The sequence below is a fragment of the Schistocerca nitens genome, chromosome 6, assembly GCF_023898315.1.
Source record: "Schistocerca nitens isolate TAMUIC-IGC-003100 chromosome 6, iqSchNite1.1, whole genome shotgun sequence".
NCBI lineage: Eukaryota > Metazoa > Arthropoda > Insecta > Orthoptera > Acrididae > Schistocerca > Schistocerca nitens.
This window is the reverse complement of record NC_064619.1, coordinates 255148961-255154960: the sequence shown is the minus strand read 5'-3', so window position 1 is coordinate 255154960 and position 6000 is coordinate 255148961.

Here is a 6000-nt window from a genome sequence, read left to right as displayed (position 1 = left end):
ATTCTTATATCTTATGATTCCCTTGCTACCAAACACTGCATACTATTTATAAAAGTTTACACATAAATAACTTACAAAGTAGGTAGTGCTTTTACACTTATAGCAAATGGTCATGATGAAACATACACAGTATATGAATAAATGGTCTTTAACTGCTCTATCGAAATGTTCTCACCCTCAGTCTACTGATATCACCACATCATATGGATACATTTCTGTCTTTTAAATGACAGTTGTTTTTAATGGTGGCCATGCTGACTATTTTTTAAACAAATGACATACTAATTATCAGTCTTTACAAATACAGTAGGATAATGTACAGTACGATATGAGGCTTGTCTAGCTACATTCATTCATTTTGTGACTGTGGCGAATTCAGTGATCTGACGCATTTTATTAATAAAGGTATAAAATTGTTAATATCTCAGTAAATAAAGTAACTACAAATTTGAGGCATTGAGGAATTATAGCTGTAGTGTTGCGCTATCACCACGTACCTTGTTTATTAAATGTTATGTAGCGTTCAGCAGTTATTAATTTTATTTGATCCTTGTCATAACATTCGTTTACTGTGGACGCCAAACTCATAGCTTTTTAGATGCATACACTATTCATACTCCAGTGGGTGCATCTCAGTACCGTGATTGTGCTGGTATGGTTGTATGTAATTGTGCTACAACGAACCATCGAATTAATACAGAATTAAGAATGTTTGAATGTCACCACATTATACCATTACACTCGTTTGCTACACTATCCCTCTCACTTTGCTGCCCAAAAGCTCACCCTGGCCACCGGCTTCTATACTGGCAATTTCAAAGCCATCTTCTTAGGTCTCGCTCCCGTTGCTAACCCCACTGGTCAAGCACAGTCCAGCCAAATCCTTACTTCAATATCTGAAAAAGTGGAAGAATTCTCGTTATCGTATCGCTCATTTCGCACACCTCCATCTCCTGGCATTCAGTAGCATGAATTTTGAGCACTTAAAACTAAGCGTATCCTACATCTGCTTCAGACCAAAAGTGTGACATAACTTTGTGGTGTATATGAAAAAAAAATGGAGTGTCATAGGAAACTATATAATGTGAACCTGACCTGTTGTTGTTGTTGTTGTTGTGGTCTTCAGTCCTGTGACTGGTTTGGTGCAGCTCTCCATGCTACTCTATCCTGAGCAAGCTTCTTCATCTCCCAGTACCTACTGCAACCTACATCCTTCTGAATCTGCTTAGTGTATTCATCTCTTGGTCTCCCCTACGATTTTTACCCTCCACGCTGCCCTCCAATACTAAATTGGTGATCCCTTGATGCCTCAGAACATGTCCTACCAACCGATCCCTTCTTCTGGTCAAGTTGTGCCACAGACTCCTCTTCTCCCCAATCCTATTCAGTACCTCCTCATTAGTTATGTGATTTACCCATCTAATCTTCAGCATTCTTCTGTAGCACCACATTTCGAAAGCTTCTATTCTCTTCTTGTCCAAACTATTTACCGTCCATGTTTCATTTCCATACATGGCTACACTCCATACAAATACTTTCAGAAATGACTTCCTGACACTTAAATCTATACTCGATGTTAACAAATTTCTCTTCTTCAGAAACGCTTTCCTTGCCATTGCCAGTCTACATTTTATATCCTCTCTACTTCGACCATCATCAGTTATTTTGCTCCCAAAATAGCAAAACTCCTTTACTACTTTAAGTGTCTCATTTCCTAATCTAATACCCTCAACATCACCCGACTTAATTCGACTACATTCCATTATCCTCGTTTTGCTTTTGTTGATGTACATGTTATATCCTCCCTTCAAGACACCATCCATTCCGTTCAACTGCTCTTCCAAGTCCTTTGCTGTCTCTGACAGAATTACAATGTCATCGGCGAACCTCAAAGTTTTTATTTCTTCTCCATGGATTTTAATACCTACTCCGAATTTTTCTTTTGTTTCCTTTACTGCTTGCTCAATATACGGATTGAATAACATCGGGGAGAGGCTACAACCCTGTCTTACTCCCTTCCCAACCACTGCTTCCCTTTCATGTCCCTCGACTCTTATAACTGCCATCTGGTTTCTGTACAAATTGTAAATAGCCTTTGGCTCCCTGTATTTTACCCCTGCCACCTTTAGAATTTGAAAGAGAGTATTCCAGTCAACATTGTCAAAAGCTTTCTCTAAGTCTACAAATGCTAGAATCTTTCTTCTAAGATAAGTCGTAAGGTCAGTATTGCCTCACGCGTTCCAGTATTTCGACGGAATCCAAACTGATCTTCCCCGAGGTCGGCTTCTACTAGCTTTTCCATTCGTCTGTAAAGAGTTCGTGTTAGTATTTTGCAGCTGTGGATTATTAAACTGATTGTTCGGTAATTCTCACATCTGTCAACACCTGCTTTCTTTGGGATTGTAATTATTATATTCTTCTTGAAGTCTGAGGGTATTTCGCCTGTTTCATACATCTTGCTCACCAGATGGTAGAGTTTTGTCAGGACTGGCTCTCCCAAGGCCGCCAGTAGTTCAATGGAATGTTGTCTACTCCGGGGGCCTTGTTTCGACTCAGGTCTTTCAGTGCTCTGTCAAACTCTTCACGCAGTATCGTATCTCCCATTTCATCTTCATCTACATCCTCTTCCATTTCCATAATATTGTCCTCAAGTACATCGCCCTTGTATAGACCCTCTATATACTCCTTCCACCTTTCTGCTTTCCCTCCTTTGCTTAGAACTGGGTTTCCATCTGAGCTCTTAATGTTCATACAAGTGGTTCTCTTCTCTCCAAAGGTCTCTTTAATTTTCCTGTAGGCAGTATCTATCTTACCCCTAGTAAGATAAGCCTCTACAGCCTTACATTTGTCCTCTAGCCATCCCTGCTTAGCCAATTTGCACTTCCTGTCGATCTCATTTTTGAGACGTTTGTATTCCTTTTTGCCTGCTTCATTTACTGCATTTTTATATTTTCTCCTTTCATCAATTAAATTCAATATTTCTTCTGTTCCCCAAAGATTTCTACTAGTCCTCGTCTTTTTACCTACTTGATCCTCTGCTGCCTTCACTACTTCATCCCTCAAAGCTACCCATTCTTCTTCTACTGTATTTCTTTCCCCCATTCCTGTCAATTGTTCCCTTATGCTCTCCCTGAAACTCTGTACAACCTCTGGTTCTTCCAGTTTATCCAGGTCCCATCTCCTCAAATTCCCACCTTTTTGCAGTTTCTCCAGTTTTAATTTATAGATCATAACCAATAGATTGTGGTCAGAGTCCACATCTGCCCCTGGAAATGTCTTACAATTTAAAACCTGGTTCCTAAATCTCTGTCTTACCATTATATAATCTATCTGATACCTTTTAGTATCTCCAGGGTTCTTCCATGTACACAATCTTCTATCATGATTCTTAAACCAAGTGTTAGCTATGATTAATTTGTGCTCTGTGCAAAATTCTACCAGGCGGCTTCCTCTTTCATTTCTTAGCCCCAATCCATATTCACCTACTACGTTTCCTTCTCTCCCTTTTCCTACACTCGAATTCCAGTCACCCATGACTATTAAATTTTCGTCTCCCTTCACTATCTGAATAATTTCTTTTATTTCATCATACATTTCTTCAATTTCTTCGACATCTGCAGAGCTAGTTGGCATATAAACTTGTACTACTGTAGTAGGTGTGGGCTTCGTATCTATCTTGGCCACAATAATGCGTTCACTAAGCTGTTTGTAGTAGCTTACCCGCGTTCCTATTTTCCTATTCATTATTAAACTTACTCCTGCATTACCCCTATTTGACTTTGTATTTATAACCCTGTATTCACCTGACCAAAACTCTTGTTCCTCCTGTCACCGAACTTCACTGATTCCAACTGTATCTAACTTTAACCTATCCATTTCCCTTTTCAAATTTTCTAACCTACCTGCCCGATTAAGTGATCTGACATTCCACGCTCCGATCCGTAGAACGCCAGTTTTCTTTCTCCTGATAACGACATCCTCTTGAGTAGTCCCCGCCCGGAGATCCGAATGGGGGACTATTTTACCTCCGGAATGTATTACCCAAGAGGACGCCAGCATCATTTAATCATACAGTAAAGCTGCATGCCCTCGGGAAAAATTACGGCCGTAGTTTCCCCTTGCTTTCAGCCGTTCGCAGTACCAGCACAGCAAGGCTGTTTTGGTTATTGTTACAAGGCCAGATCAGTCAATCATCCAGACTGTTGCCCTTGCAACTACTGAAAAGGCTGCTGCCCCTCTTCAGGAACCACACGTTTGTCTGGCCTCTCAACAGATACTCCTCCGTTGTGGTTGTACCTACGGTACGGCTATCTGTATCGCTGAGGCACGCAAGCCTCCCCACCAACGGCAAGGTCCATGGTTCATGATGGGGGAACCTGACCTAACACACATAAATAAATGGTAAACATAAAATAAGTTGTACAAGTCTGACATATCAATTAAATGCCAGTATAAATCAGGATCAAAGCAATGATTAGCATTTTAGTCTGAGCCTTTCACATCATGGGGTCATTTTAACTGTAAGCCTTTGCTTGTGTTATAAGATACCTTCTCTAATCCAGCTTCAGTTCGTTCCACAATTTAATGTTTTACCATCTCGTCGCACTGCTCCCACAAATGCGTCGTTACGCAGCGACCGTCGGGACTGAAGATTAAAGCTATTGGAATAAGACTCTGGAATAGATTCCCATAATGATATGGTACTACAAAACCCGATGGAGTTTCTCCTGAACACGTTGCCCAATGGAATCCATGTATACACAACCTAAATATTGACGCAAAATGATTTAAGACATTGCCGGAATACCCTTGAATTATAGTGTTAATCCTTCCGACATTCATCCCATGCTCCCACTTGAAAACCTGGTTTTAGGGTTAGAGGAATCCATCCGACAGACAAGCAACAATTATTAACCATGTAATTTTGCAGGCTACAAATACTCAAGAGGTAGTAAATGAGAAGCCGTTTCGCTGATCATCATTGAACGTAACGCGCATAAAATTAAAAAAATTAAAAAAACATATTATTTCACGTGTTAGACCGTAGGAATGTTAGTAGTATATTAATGACTTGTAATGCATGAGAAACTGGCAATATGATAACATATAAAGAGGAAGGAAGTACACAAAATTGGTGCGGGAGATAGCGTGTAATGTGGCGTGACTGATATATGGAGATCGACAGATAGAGATATGTGTTGGCTTGCTACATAAGTGAAGTGCGAATTTCTGTGAAGGTAATAAGTAGTATTAAGGGCAGATTAATTGGAATGGCTTCCATTTATCATATACACTTTTCAATGGTTTGTGGGTATATACAGATGTTCGAATACTAATGCTAGATTAACCGTAAATACGTTCAAAGTACGATATGTCGTATAAATTTTGCAAGGGTTTGTGAGTACATATACAGATGTTAGGATGCTGATGCTGGATTAACCGTAAGTATATTTCAAAAGGGAACTTTACTTGAGAATGAAAACATTCATGAGTGTATTAAGTTCTATGTACAGCAGGGCTTAACCACTGGCCGGTTTTGAGCGCGAGTACTCGCGTCTGCTCAGGCACTTGCACGCGAGCAGCTGCAAGGTCGCGGAGTAGGGAGGTAGGGGAGGGAGGGGAAATGCGCGCGCACGTTTGAATGTGATCTCGCGTTATTAGCAGATTTAACTAGCCATCTGAATGCTTTGAACATTTTACTACAAGGTAAAGATCTGCTAATTACTCATTTCATAGATCGAATACGAGCTTTTAAAATGAAATTGACACTTTGGGTGAGTCAGCTGGAAACAGGAAACCTAGCTCATTTTCCTAAATTATCATCCATGCAAGATGTTCACAAAGACTGTGAATGTTATGCACATAGTTTAGTTGATCAGCGCTTTCAAGATCTGACAGCACTAGACAGTGATTTTGATCTGTTCTCTCCATATTCAGCGAATATTTAAGAGATTCGTCCTGAGCTGCAGCAAGAAATTATTGACCTGCAGTGTGACAGAG